Source organism: Macrobrachium rosenbergii, chromosome 43, assembly GCF_040412425.1.
Source record: "Macrobrachium rosenbergii isolate ZJJX-2024 chromosome 43, ASM4041242v1, whole genome shotgun sequence".
NCBI lineage: Eukaryota > Metazoa > Arthropoda > Malacostraca > Decapoda > Palaemonidae > Macrobrachium > Macrobrachium rosenbergii.
The window spans coordinates 29908051-29924362 of record NC_089783.1 but is presented as its reverse complement, the minus strand read 5'-3'; the positions used below and the strand labels follow the sequence as shown (position 1 = coordinate 29924362).

The 16312-nt window shown below is 32.9% G+C and overlaps 1 protein-coding gene and 1 long non-coding RNA gene across 3 annotated transcripts in view; one reads left to right on the top strand and one right to left on the bottom strand.

Moving 5' to 3' along the window:
• Positions 1–16312, bottom strand: part of LOC136828721 (uncharacterized) — a 207757-nt gene that overhangs the window by 38433 nt on the left and 153012 nt on the right. The gene's annotated exons all lie outside the window — the stretch shown is intronic.
• Positions 1–16312, top strand: part of LOC136828719 (uracil nucleotide/cysteinyl leukotriene receptor-like) — a 145690-nt gene that overhangs the window by 20108 nt on the left and 109270 nt on the right. The gene's annotated exons all lie outside the window — the stretch shown is intronic.

The window sequence follows — 16312 nt, the reverse complement described above, 5'->3', positions numbered from 1 at the left end:
TATTCGTCGATTCATGTGGGTAATGAACATTTAGTTTCAACTTCGCGTAGTATTTAATTTCTTTTTATATATATATATATATATATATATATATATATATATATATATATATATATATATATATATATATATATATATATAAATAAATTATATATATATATATACATGTATATATATATGTATATATATATATATATATATATATATATATATATATATATATATATATATATATATATATATATATATATATTCGCAAACATTAAGCTACCAATGTCATTTAATAACACCGAAGGAATTATAATTGATAAGTGATTCGTCACCTGGAATATTCGAACTCCTGACAGTTACAACCTCCGACTTCAGTGACGAGTATTTTTACCATTGGGCTGTCAAGAGAGGTACACGTTGATATCGACTCTGCTGTACAGATGCCCGTCGAATGCAGGTTTTTGTACTGAAAATCGATATCAACCCATCACTGCAATAACAGCCGACTGGCACGTTTGAAACACGTATCTACCCAGGAATTTTTATTACATCACCGTGACATTTTTTATTTAACAAACGTAAAACAAATACAAAAATGGCACTGTGATGTGATACACAATCATTATATACACTCATATATATATATATATATATATATATATATATATATATATATATATATATACATACCTGTATATATATATATATATATATATATATATATATATATATATATATATATATATATATATATATATATATATATATATATATATATATATATATATATATATATATATATATATATACATATACACACACATATAGATACATCTATATATATAGTTAAATACGAAAAATAAATATGATGAAGACGAAAATATCCGTTCAAATGAAACAAATGGAGAACAAAAAGGTTTTAAATTTTTGTTTTTGTATGTACCCATTTTTAAAAAAAGATGATAGGTTTCCTATGATGCAGGAGAACCATTTGTACAAGTAGTTTGTAAATACAACGACAATTTTAGGATTTTGGGGTTCTTCGTGCTATAAGCAAACAATTGAGGTCAAGGGGCAATGCAATTCTCTAAAATAGGATTCTAAACAATATAAACGAATTTTATCTGGTTTTCGCGATTTTTGTGATAGATTCACATTGCTAGCCTTCTATAATATGGCGTCAAGAATCTAAAACTGACAAGATGTACTTCAGCAATAGGATGAAAATCTTGATTCGTATTATCCAACTGATTTGCTGGTATTCCATGTTTCTCAGGGAAAGCCTTTTCCCGTGAAACCTACATAAGATCTATTGCAAACCTTCTGCGGTACCTTTCATACACCGATGATATTCCGTTTTCCTGTTAATGTTAGTAATTGCAGAACGTACAGTATTTGGGTAGTAAAAGCAAAGGGATTGTATCATCCTAAAGAATCATTAATTCTATAGATTTTATCCAGACCAAAGATTTTCATCTTATTGCTTTAGGCTTCTCCTGATTCTCATTGTGAGAAAATCTGATATGCTATATCTAATGATTTTCGGTGATGTCAGGGTATTTGAGTGAAGGCTGTTTGTTCACAAATACTCCTAATGTCTTTATCCTTATGCTCAGGGGGACAAGCTTGGGGCGAATAAAAATGAGTTGTCTTTCTTCTTCAATGTTTACTGGAATATCATGATAACTAAACTAACGGGTGTATGGTATTGAGAAGGTATTTTTCAATTTGTGATATCCCTAAATATATGTACATCCAAGAGAGGAATTAAGTTATCCTTTTCCAGTTTACTTTATAGTTGATCCTTGGCAAAAGGCCATTTAGAAGCCAACATGTCATCCGCACATCTCATTTGGAATAGGCCTATAGGCCCCATGGACTTTGCTATTAAGGTTTTGAAATTCTCTGCATAGATTTGATATAACAAGGCTAACTGCGCTGGCCATGCTACACTAGAATTTGTTTATAAAAGCCATCATTAAATTGAGACATTGAAAACAATTCCAACAATTTTTAAGGTTTTCACCAAGATCATTCGGAATATGACTTGTATATGTCGCCAAACTGTTGGCCAAAAATGCTTACACCTCTACAAGAGGTACATTCGAAGATAACGAATCCCCATCTAGATAATTTTCTCTTTCCCAAGAGTGACAAAATTTTTAAACCCTATATGTCAAGAAAATAAGTTCATCTCTAAGCACACCTCAGGACACTCCGTTCTCTTATTCAACTACGCTGTCTCTTTCTCTGGGACGAACCTCTCGATTTAGCTCACCAAGCGCAGCCAAACCAGGCGCAGTTTAAACCTTTCCTAGCAACTGTCTCTTGAACTCAAATTCTTCTCCTTTCTTGGAGTGAATACACTCACCTTTACAACTTTTTCTTCCCCACTCTCAGTCTTACCTCTCCCCTCGTCATACATTTCTCAGCACTCCCGTGTGAATCTGCTTTCTTTGTTCTTCCTACTCCTGAAAACACAGACTACACATGGAATACCTTAATAATCTTCCACTCTTTAGGTAAATTTGCGTGTTCTCAAATAGCACATCCTTTATCCTGCCAACTCCAAAAGCTTGATGGTGTATTGTCTCTCTCTCTCTCTCTCTCTCTCTCTCTCTCTCTCTCTCTCTCTCTCTCTCTCTCTCTCTATATATATATATATATATATATATATATATATATATATACATACATATATATGTATGTATGTATGTATATATATATATATATATATATATATATATATATATATATATATGTATGTGTGTGCGTTTTACTTCAAAATGTCCTTTAAAAATATTCCCAAGTTTTATCACATCATTTTGATAAGTATTTTTTTAAAATGTGGCATGTACTCATTGCAAAACCCAGGGAATTTTAGTATCCTTTGACTCTCTTCCTTCTGAAATTCTTAGATGTCTTGAGCTTATATATATATATATATATATATATATATATATATATATATATATATATATATATATATATATATATATATATATATATATATATATATATATTTACAGGTATATATATATATATATATATATATATATATATAGATATATATTATATATATATATATATATATATATATATATATATATATATATATATATATATGTATATATATATGTGTGCGTGTATGTGTGTGTGTGTGCGCGTGTGTAATATGCTTCTGACATATCTGCATTTCAGAAGCAAGAGTATCAAAGAATACTAAAATTCAGATGGGTTTCACACGACTACGCACCACGGTAAACAAACAAAAAAAAAAAAATGTTATTAAAAGGTGTAATAAAACTACATAAAAAAAGGTGCGAGAAAACGTAAGAATATTTTCAAAGGAAAACTCCGTAGCACGTTTTAAAAGACATATCCCCTAGCCATATCTCAGATGAAATTGAATGTAGCAATGATGACACAAGATTTTTTCTCCCTCGCCGTTTTACGTCCCGGCTTCAAAAGGCAAAGAGACACGCTCCTAAAAACCATAAGATTTTTAGTTTCTTTTTCCAGGCCAAAGGAAACGAAGTGGCACATACAGAAAGAATATATCTTTTGAGGTCATACCATAGAATTTGGATGTTAAAAACGTTACGGAGAGATTCATTCTGTATACAATAAAGTCGCTTGTCTGTAAAATTAAAATGGTTTTACTGGGGCAGAGATAGCTTACGTGTCAAAAAAAAAAAGTTTTTGCCGTGTTGTTGATATTTGTATTTTTAATTTTTTTTTTTTTTGTGCACGGATGCCTAAGTAAACATGCAAATATTTCCATTGCTGCCGTCGAACGTGTGCAGATATATTCCGACAAATTAAAAAAAAATGATCTTACACTATAAATATCTCCATCCTTGACTCTTTACAGATATAAATACCTTTACACGCCTTCACCGACCCTGTCCAGATAAAAATGAGTTACCACCTTAATGGACTAATCTTACCATATCATCAATTATTCACCAAGTTAAAAGTCTATGTCTTTTAATGAATGATTCATTATAGTGTAAAAATTATGAGGAAACTGGATTTTTTTCCCTAAATCAATGGATAGGGTTTTTTTTCGTACGCTGTTAATGACAATTTTGTTAAGAATATCGACAGGTGTTCTTCCATATGAATTACTCATTTCATTGTCAAGCTTCCATTATGATAACAAATTGTTTGCTTGCTTTTATGAAGAGGGATAAATAATAAATCACCTGGACCGTAAAACGTAACAAAACGAAGGCAGATTTCACGTAAGACTGACGGTGGAGTGGAGACAATATAAAAGAGAAAGATTAACAATATAGTGTTTCTAGGGAATAAAGACGCAACCTTCTTTTGTTATGGAAGTCAGTGCTTTCTCTGTAGTAATTTCAATGTATCATTTTATTTTCACTCGGTTTTTATCAAGGACCATTCTTCTGCGAAATCGATAGTGAAAGAGGAAGTTTTATTATCGCAAAGGAAAGGTAGCAAAGCTAAGAAGACGGTGTGGAGATAAGGGAAAGGAAAATGTCATAATGACGTGACTTATTTTCTTCTCTCTTTCCCTCTCTATTTATTCTTCCTTTCCTCATTTTCTTCTGTTTATAACAGAATTTTTATATATATATATATATATATATATATATATATATGTGTATATAATATATAGACACACACACACACACACACACATATATATATATATATATATATATATATATATATATATATATATATATATATATATATATATATATATATATATATATATATATATGCATATGCATATGTATGTGTACAGAGTTTGTATGCATTTATGTATATTTCCGTGAACCTGATCTCATCACTGGGGCAAGGGGGGGATTATTTTACTTCAACATTTTTTTTATCGATATTGTTTAGGAAGCCTTTATATGCACCCTATACGATCAAAATTTTGGTGCAATACTATTAATTCCTCAAAACTTTGATCTTGTAGAACCTACATTACGAAAGCAAAATAGAAGGTAATTTGTTGAAGGGTGAAAGATGCACCATATAAAGAGTAACATATTAGAATATGCAGATGAGGAAATGATGGGTCTAATATAGAATTAAGTCTATGACAAGGATGTGCAATGTTTCCGCAGCATTTTGCTTTATAAATGGAATGATGCTAGAAGCCGGAAAAAAGACACAGGGTGTAGATGCAAAGTTGTTGGATAGCAAAACGGTAGTGAATAATACGTGAAAGGTTAATATCTGCAGATGCTACAATGTTGAATATGGATCATGAGGAGACGCCGCCAAGACTGCTGAAAGTGTTTGAGTGTTTGCGACGCGAGAAAGTCAAAAGCAAATGTGAGAAAGAATAAAGTTTAGTGGGTACAGGAAGCCAGTATATGGAGGAATAAGTGTTGATTTAGATGGTGAAAGCATGGTATTTGGGATTCAACAGAGAGATGTTGGGATGAGAGAAAAGAGAGTGACAAAATAAGTGAAACAAAGAATGTAGCGGGGAGAATGCAAAGTATTTGGAAGAGAAGGAGGAAGTTTACGATAACTAGTATTAGCATGGAATAAAGTACTGTTGAGCCAAATATCCTTTATCGAAGTGAAATGTTGGATGTTGAATATAATGAAAGAGAAAAAGGCTAACACTATGAGATGAATCCTTAGGAGTTATGTAGATCAGTAATGTGAAAAGGTGGCTTTGGTCATGTGGAGAGAAGAAGGACGAAAGAATGAAGAAAGGTATGAAAGGACACAAAACCTAGAAAATGATGGACAAATGGCGTGGAAGATGTATTAGAATGCAAGTCAATCAATATTCAGGAAATAAAATAGTGCGTCTAAGAAAGAAGTAAAGAGCATTGCGTCTGTAGATGTGCTTGATGCACTGCTGATGAACCTTGTCTATAGATATATAAGTTGGCTAACGTTGGGGAGGTATACCGCACAGGAAGCTTAACCACGATCCAATACCAGAAATATGAATATGAAGTGTAAAGCAATATTTTCCTCGATGATCATGATATTTATTTTGCAATTCCAATCTAGCTGTTAGTCACTCCAACTCTTTCTCAAACCTAAACCATAAATAAGTTTCAAGCTCTGCCGACGATCAGTCTTTGAAGGTTCCAACTCTAATATCTTAATTGGAAGTCTTAGGAACTTAATAGGATTTATGCTCCCAGGATCTTTACAGGATTTGAAAAGTAAAAAAAAGAATAAATTGAAATATATGAGAGTTGGGAATAGTCGGACTAATGACTGTGTCACAGGACTCACTGTGTTGATTATGAAAAGGAAGGTCTTTCCTTATTTCATGAACAAAAAATATTAACTTTCTGTCTTTTTTCGCTTCCATAATTTTCTGTAAACGCACAAATAAATCAAACCACACTAACTTGAAATTAATAAGTGTACTTGGAAGGATAGAATTAAAAAAGCCACAGTTAGAAACTTTATCAGCGAAGATATGAACATCTCATGCGACCGCTTTTGGGGAAAAATGATTCTTGGTCAACATTTCTTTCTCAGACGCCGAGCAGATGACACATATTTGCAAGATGAGGGGTGGGTTGGGGGTGGAAGGGGTGGGTGGCGTGTAGGTGGTCAGGATAAAGTGAGGAAGATTGCAGTCTCCTCATTTGCATGTGAAATTTTCCATGACAAGGATCATCATTCCACATTCTACGCCAAAGTTAAATAAAGTAGGATAGTTTAAAGCGAACATTAGAAAAATATTAAAAAAAAAAGAACCTCTTACGTGGATGATTATAGAAAAAAATCTGCTCAGTGACTTGATATTGCTCAAGAGAGAGAGAGAGAGAGAGAGAGAGAGAGAGAGAGAGAGAGAGAGAATTTTTAGCTTCTTGCTTTGCATTTGCTTTGAAGAAAATTAGGAACGTGTCTCGACCTTATTTTCGCTCTTCTCAGTCTCTTAAAGTCTTCTTCCTCGTCGAGCAGGAAACGCAAAACGAAATTTTTGTGCACTGTTTTCGTAAGGAAAAGCTTCGGTTAAGGATTAAATCTCAGGTTTGGAGATTTCAATAATATTTAAGACATTTTACTGGGAGAGTGTATTTCAATTTCAATCCCAAAAAGTATTAACAGAGTAGTAACCACAAACTGAAAAATCAGCGAAATAAGTTCCACGAATAAACAACGACTATTTTTCTTCAAGTAATTATCATTAGATTAAACAAATGCATAACAGCCACCGAAGAATTATGCTCAAGGAATTATATCTGAAAAATTAATGATAACCTGAGATTTGTACTTAACCTTTACTTATTTCAATAAAATCTGCATTGGTGAGAATCTGTGCGTTTCCTAGAGTCATATGTTGGAGTCTATAATTTGGTGTCCTAATACTCATCAACAAGCACTAACTGACATCCCTAATCTGTTCACTTGGGATAACTTGTCTATTTTGCTATCTCTCATCTTGCTGTAGAGAAAAAATGACTAATTTTGATAATGATGTAAATACGTTTTCTTTGGTACATATATAAATAAATTATATATATATATATATATATATATATATATATATATATATATATATGTATATGTATATTCTCGACAGCAAGATGAGAGCTCTTCAGTTGCAAGAGAAAGCAAAACAGACAAGTCATCCCAAGTGAACAGATTAGGGATGTCAGTTAGTGCTTGCTGATGAGTATTAGGAAACTAAATTATAGATTCCAACATATGACTCTAGGAAACGCACACATTCTCATCAACCCATTTAACAACCAGAGACTGAGAACTTACAACTAAAATCTCAGGTTATCATTAATTTATATGTATGCATATATATATATATATATATATATATATATATATATATATATATATATATATATATATATAATATATGTGTGTCTGTGTGTGTGCGTGTGTATGTAAGTATCTATATACATTATATATATGTATATATATATATATATATATATACAATAAGTAAATAAATAAATAAATAAATATATATAAATTATATGTGTATATATATATATATATATATATATATATATATATATATATATATATATATATACATATATAGCCTTCAGCGTCCAAGGTAAAAATGAACAAGAGGCTAGCATCTTACCCCAGATCATTTGCTGAGGCTATTACCCTCAATAGCCACCCCATCTAGGTACAAAATAGGCGAGATAAATAAAAACAAGTAAAAGATGAACTGAAGTTTCCTCAGCGCGATCGAGTTTTCTGTACAGCGTATAATCAAGGCCACCGAAAATAGATCTATCTTTCTGTGGTCTCGGTATAATGCTGTACGAACCGCGGCCTATGAAACTTTAACCACGGGCCGGTGGTGGCCTGGGCTATGACGTTGCCAGATGCGCGATTATGGTTAACTTTAACCTTTATTAAAATATAAACTACTGAGGCTAGAGGGCTGCAATGTGGTATGTTTGATGATTGGAGGGTGGATGATCACCATACCAATTTGCAGCCCTCTAGCCTCAGTAGTTTTTACGATGTGAGGGCGGACAGAAAAAGTGCCGACAGAAAAAGTGCGGACGGACAGACAAAGCCGGCACAATAGTTCTCTTTTACAGAAAGCAAAAAATATATAAAATGATCGTACAGAAGAGCCACTTTAGTCAGTAGGAGGTAGCTCCAGAAAATAATTTTAACGTAGCTACAGCCAGCTACCTATATCTTTTGAGCCTCCCAACCCCTCTATTGCAACACCTCCTGTTGACTCATTCCGGTCACTGGCTTTTTTATGTCCTACACCTCCATAAATTCCAATTCCAACCCCACCTCCCTCCACCCACCAATAATTGACGAAATTATATTCCCTTTTCGCCTGCCTTTCTTAAACATTTTCCTCAATGTGATCCAGCCACATAGAAGTACCCAAATGCATTTTTTCAAAGAAAAATTTAAAATATCTATTGCTGCTTGCGCACACCCACACACGGGGAGAGAGAGAGAGAGAGAGAGAGAGAGAGAGAGAGAGAGAGAGAGAGAGAGAGAGAGAGAGAGAGAGAGAGAGATTCCATTTCGATACTTGTCAGATTGATTCTTCCTTCGCCATCTCAAGATTACAGTCTTTTTTCCACTATTTTCTTCTCGGGCATAAAAAGGTTTCATTTTCCTAAGTATATCAATAGGAAGTGTCCTTTCCCTTTGTATGAAGAACAAATGATTGTGTTTGGACAGAAGCATTATCTTGATATTGATGCTTTCTATGATCAAACAACTGTAATTAATTAAATGTATTTAATCCACAAAGCATGCTATCTCAGCAGCCATGAATGACCCCTTAACTTCGTTTTTATGCGCTCTGTGACTTGAAGAATATGAATTTTCATTTAGTACTATTTATTTTTTACCGCTTTCCTGTTTCCTTTGTTCTGTGTCGAAATAATTTGTCCACATGAAAAATCTTAAATACTTTTCATGAGGTTAATTAATTAAGAGATGGCAATTTATCAGAGGTACTAAAGTAAAGCAGGAGGTGATGTTTTCTTGATGATTTACTGATTTATTGCAATTATCGGAGAGAAAATTTTGATCTTTATTAGCTTGACAAATATTTACATTACATCAATCATTTCCATAGCTCGTGACGTCATCAGGAAATTGCATCTAATTTACGTATATGAATTCTAATACAGCTATTGATTCAGAACGGTAAATCCCTGAATATATATATATATATATATATATATATATATATATATATGTGTGTGTGTGTGTGTGTATATATATGTATGTATGTATGTATATTTATATATATAATTTTTTTTTAGAGATATAAAGAAAATTGCAAATCACCCATTCCCTTTTTGCACTTAAATGGCAAATGCTAGTGGGCTACTTTCGAAGTTGCATAGCAACTGGGAAAAGATGTTAACAAGGAAAGTTGTCATAGCATTCTTGATGAATTATAATATATATATATATATATAAATTTATATATATATATATATATATATATATATATATATATATATATATTATAATCATTATTATTCAGAAGATGAAACCTGTTCCTATGGAACAGGCCCACAGTAACCACTGACTTGGAATTCAAGCTTCCAGAGAATATGATGTTCATTAGGAAGAAGTCAGAGGAGGTCCAATATGTAAATGCCTAAACTCCCTAAAAAATATCGACAGATGCAGATTTATGGGGGTCAGTACCTTTGAACGTGAGCTGAATTTTATGCAGATATTTAATCTACGGGCTCTCACCTCCACATTTCATGGCTTCATGTATCCCGTTCATGGTTGGAAAGTTATTAAATTGATTGATTTATTGTCTTAGAAGGCGAAGCCACTGGAGATTGTAATGTACTACATCTATTTCCTTATGGACAGTTTCATTATGTGAATAGTTTGCAATTGGCTATGTGCAACCAACTGGGGAAAGAAGAAGGCTATATATACAAAAACACATATATCCAAAAAGTATGAATAAATGAAGTTAAGTCACTGGGGATATTTAGAAAAGTATATAATATATACTGTATATATATATATATATATATATATATATATATATATATATATATATATATATATATATATATGTATGTATGTGTGTGTGTGCGTGTGTGTATGGAAAAGTTTATATGAGATGAAGGACACTTAAAAGTGGATTAAGTAGTGACCTCAGTCTTGCTAGTGTGCATTGTTTTGAACCCCACCATGCTAGAAGGAATTCGAGACGTTAAGATGGTCTGTGAATACACACACACAGACACACATATAGATATACGTGTATATATATACATATGTGTGTGTATATATATGTACATATGTACAGATATACATATGTGTTTGAATGTGCATAAACTAATGTCCACATTTCTAGGACTGACTATTACATAAGAGTTAGTAAAGCGTAGTCTTGGGAATTTTAGGTCACAAGTGGTCGCAAACTTTTGGGGCACTCTTTGGAGTTGGAGGATTCGTGTAAAAGCTTTCTGTCTCTGAGGTTATCAATTTATATTTTTCTGACTGCAAAATTTGTGTTAAATTTTCATTTTCGATCCTAGTTTCCTATCATTTCCTAACTCTATTTTCCTAAATATTAGAGTGTAATACACTGTACATCTGTTATAGACCTGAAAATGGCCATGGGTTTAATGGCTGAAACAGCTGGCGGCTTAAGGCGACGAAATAGAGCAAAAAATAGTAACCTTTACTGGAAGGAGTACTTGAAGTATTGGATATGTCACCATATTAAAGAAACCACATGTGCATAAAATAAAAGAAAGACTAGACCATAAAGCATGTACATATATATATATATATATATATATATATATATATATATATATATATATATATATATATTATATGTGAATATATATACACATACATACATATATATATATATATATATATATATATATATATATATATATATATATATATATATATATATATATATATATATATATATATATACATTATTATGCATATATATACACACACATATATACACACACACACACACACACACATATATATATATATATATATATATATATATATATATATATATATAGATATGAATGTGTATAAATATATGTGTGAATATATATATATATATATATATATATATATATATATATATATATAATCTGTATAGATATGAATGTATGTGTATAAATAAATATATATATATATATATATATATATATATATATATATTAGCTATTTGCATAATTCTGTTTATGCTTCGATGTGTAATACACCAACAGTACATTACTAAAAAAATCTGTACTGATTGCATAAAAGTTATGCTGACAAAATTCCAGATGCTATCCTTACTGTTTTCATAGGTTCCTGATTGATTTCGATGATCCCCTCGTCATTATTTGCAACTTGTCGAGTTTATTACAGGAACTAAAAAAACCTCCTATTGATCTCGTATTTCAATGAAAGCAAATTATTCTCTTCAGAGCGAGATATTAAAATTCTCTTATAACGCCTCGTCATTTGCAGAGAACAGATTCGTGTTTCATAATTCTTTATGCATTTTTTCTTTCTGCCTCGAGCAATGAAAATACTGTTCGTCCCTGTAGGAGGTAAATCCAATTAAGAAAGTCTCCCAGAGAGTTACTGGGATTTTCGTGGCTTAATTTCAGGAGAGAGAGAGAGAGAGAGAGAGAGAGAGAGAGAGAGAGAGAGAGAGAGAGAGAGAGAGAGAGAGAGAGAAACTATCTTTACACTTTTCATGAAAGCTAGTATTATACTCTGTTCTTTTAGACTTTTGCATCCTATTGCATCAATTCCATGTACTGTACAACAAATGAATATCTTTGCAAAGTCTCTTGCAAAAGACAACACTAACGAGCAAGGAGCCAACGTCTGGGAAACGTTCTATCAGTTGAAGTGAAGATAACTGAGTTTCGAAATGGCCTTTTTATACCCATTTCCTTTCAGCTCACGAAAAAGATCTGTGGTATTTCAGTTTGTAAAACTTTTGCGCAACTAGTTTGTCCCTCATCAAAAGTTTTCACGTTATGCTTTCATCGCATAACCGCGACACTTCTCATATTCATAAGCATTAAGCTACAAATGTCTTTTAATATCCAATTCTCTCTACCTCGGAAGTAACACAGAAGGGGGATAATAACTGGTAAGTGCTTTGTCAGCTCCGTGGTAAAAATGCTCTTCACCGATGTCGGAGGTTCTCGCTGCCGGGAGTTCGAGTCTCCCAGGTGAAGAATCACTTATCAGTTATAATTCCCCTTCGGTGTTGTTTCCGAGGTAGAGCAAATTGGATATTAAACGACATTTGTAGCTCAGTGTTTGTGATTATGCTTTCATGCAACGATCCTAAGGTTCACTGCTCTCACAAGCGAGCTTCTACAAAATGATACACATATTGAGAAAGAAAGAAGAAACATATTAAACAATTCTATGTAACAAGAATTCTTTCATTAAGTTATTTAGAATGTTTTCATGTGGCTGCTGTCATTTCCATAAGTTCCTCTGACTCATGTTAACGAAGAGAAAGAAAAATGGTATTCTATTTCAACTATCAGAAAAAAAAAATTTAAAACACGCTTTCATTAAAATGCACTAAAAAGTGAAAAATAAATCTTTTGAGACACTCCAGGATTTTCTTACAATTAACCATGTTTACAAAAATAAAAGCGTGGGCGCAAAACCTCGGAAGGGAATGCTACAAGAAATAAAAAAAATATATATATATTTCTTTTCTTGTAGCGCTTCTTTCCATGTTTGGCGCCCACGCTTTTATTTTTGTAGACATGATTAATTGTAAGAAAATCCTGGTGTAATCATTTCACTTTTAGTGCATTTTAATAAAAGCGTATTTTAAAAAGTTTTTATATTTTCATATTTGTCATATTATATATATATATATATATATATATATATATATATATATATATATATATATATATATATATATACATATATTTCTTTTATTTTATACTTTTTAGTTTTGACAAGCTCCTCGTTGGGCGAGTGGGTTCCGTTCTCAGCTAGCACTCTGCTGGCCGTGAGTTCGAATCTCCGACCGAACCAATGAAGAATAAGAGGAATTTATTTCTGGTGATAGAAATTCATTTCTTGCTATAATGTGGTTCGGATTCCACAATAAGCTGTAGGCCCTGTTGCTAGGTAACCAGTTGGTTCTTAGCCACGTAAAATAAATCTAATCCTTCGGGCTAGCCCTAGGAGAGCTGTTAATCAGCTCAGTGGTCTGGTTAAACTAAGGTATATGTAACTTAGTTTTGACAGAAATTGTAACCAATTTATGATTGTACCTAACGAAGTTGATATCCTGTCGAGCTAAAGAAGGTTTGAAAAATCCGAAGAGTTATTTACTGAGTCAAAGAAGTTGTGAAAAATCGGAAGAGTTTCATACAAATCCTGAGATACTGGGAGAGGTCACTGTAGGGTCACTAGAGGTCACTGCTGACCTACTGATCATGTAAGGTTGTATTGTCACCAGGATTGAGTAACCATACAAAATTTCAAGTCCATCGGACGTAGGGAACAGGTCGAAAATTGGGTTACAAAATTTGACGACAGACAGACGCGGAAGTCAAGTTAAATAGTTAGTTATAAATGATTTGTTTAACCAGACCTCTGAACTCTTTTAGGGTTCTTCTCGGGCTGGGAGTCAAGTTAAATAAAAGCACGTAAAAAGATGACACAGAAGACGGGAATCCATAATTCTCGTCTACCTCACGGTTCATTATTAATGAGAGACGAATAGCTGCAGCCTTCGCAATTGACTTGCCCTGTAATTTCCAGTCGGTTTGCTCTGCAATTTCTGCCAAGTCATTTTCTCATTACATGCATAGCAAATGACCTCAACAATAGCACTTTTATATGCGCCTCCATGTCATAAAGTGTAGTTCTATATCCACTGTGATGAAAATGGCCTTTCCCACTCAAGGTCGAACGAAAAACTCTTAAGTAACGAGCATAATCAGCACAAAGCAAACATTTTCTTTGACGTAGTTGATGTCAAGGTTATATTTGTAAGAAGGATTACAGTAATATTCGTCACGTTACGATCGACAGTCGTTAGATATTTAAGAATTTTTCTGAGGAGTTGATGGTTTTGACGTTGCTTCTCTTGGTCAAAGTTATGATGATGATGCAGTGGATTACTCGTGGGTTTTCCATGATAAAATATTTTTATTAACTTCTAGGGAAATATGCACGCAAGCTAAAAACTACATAACAACCTACACATTATCTATAAATCTATTATCTATCTGTCTATCTATATACCTACACACACACATATACATCACAAAATCCACTTCAGAAGGTGAATGAAAACCTTCTGATGTGGATTTTGTGATATTCTCAAGCACGTTCCTTTGTGCTGCATTGGACACACATATATATACTGTATATATATATATATATATATATATATATATATATATATATATATATATATATATATATATATATACAGTATATATATATATATGTATATATATATATATATATATATATATATATATATATCAAGCAATGAACATAACTTAATCTTGAAATCATTATTTCTTGGGAATGACTTACGACCAATGAGAATTATAATTGATAACTGCAACCCCGTGGCCATGATTCGAACCTTGGTCTTTGGTTCAGAGACACTAACAGGCGGTGGAATTGGCCATTCGCTCATAAAAAAAAGGGCCAAGTTAGTGACACTGATCTTTCAACTACTCCGCAGCATTACGACTTCTCTCAATCCCTGTTCAGTCTTCATTCTCATCGCAACCCATAAAACGACGTTCACACTTTCATGCTGCTTATGGGTATTAAGGTCGTATCATTTTAATGCTTTCACGACATGGCTCTTTCCAAATCTACCACCATTTTCAGTGTCTGCCAGGGTTTTTCTTACCTAGTAAAGGGAGGGCCGGTGGTCTCTTCTTCATCCTTATTTTTATCTTCCCAATTTTACACATGTGCGCCCACCTCAAGATGTCTTAACTTTTGATGCTTTCTATCAGTATCCTTATTTCACTTCCCTTAAGCCTCCTCTGCTCCAAGTCTTTTCAACAAACTTCATTAATAATTTTAATTCAAAACCATAACCTCCCTTTCTGTTTCTGAACATTATTGTTTCAATTATTGAAATGATGATCCTAATTTCTCATCTTTCAGGGCTAAATCATGATTCTTTACAGAAACAAATACTTGGACAAAGTATCTAAAGTTCCTGCATTTGGAAGAGAAAATTAAAAACACGAACCTTTTGTTCACTTTATTTGGTATAATTTATCACTGTCACGAGAACAAACACCTTCAAAGCACAACCATTCATCTTCCCATTAAGTTAACCCCTTCGCTACGCCATCGTTTTTTAGTTTTTTTTTTTTTCAGGCACGTTTATTCAGTATAATGAGGAACATTACTTTTCGTCAAAGTGTCAACACAGATCCATATTCCTCACCGGTGGGTAATGATTCCATTTCGTCGCATTCTAAGTCTAAGGAGCATCTAATAGTGGTTGTGAATTGCTTCTTGGGAGGATATGCCCGTAAATGGCAGATGGGCATCTTTTCACTAGAGGGCAAGTGCAGCCCCTTTAACTAGGTCATCCCATCAATTTACAGCGCTATCATAAGACTTAGGGTACTTCTGCCTGGTCAGTCCATTGAATTAGACGCTACTACAGGATCAGTCCATTGACTCAGATGCTATTAGTTTCAATCCGCTGACTTAGTGTGCTTTTGCAGGGTCAGTCCATTGACTTATCCCTATTACAGGATCAGTCCATTGACCTAGTGTGCTTTCGCAGGGTCAGTCCATTGTCTTAGATGCTATTACAGGATCAGTCCATTGACCTAGTGTGCTTTCG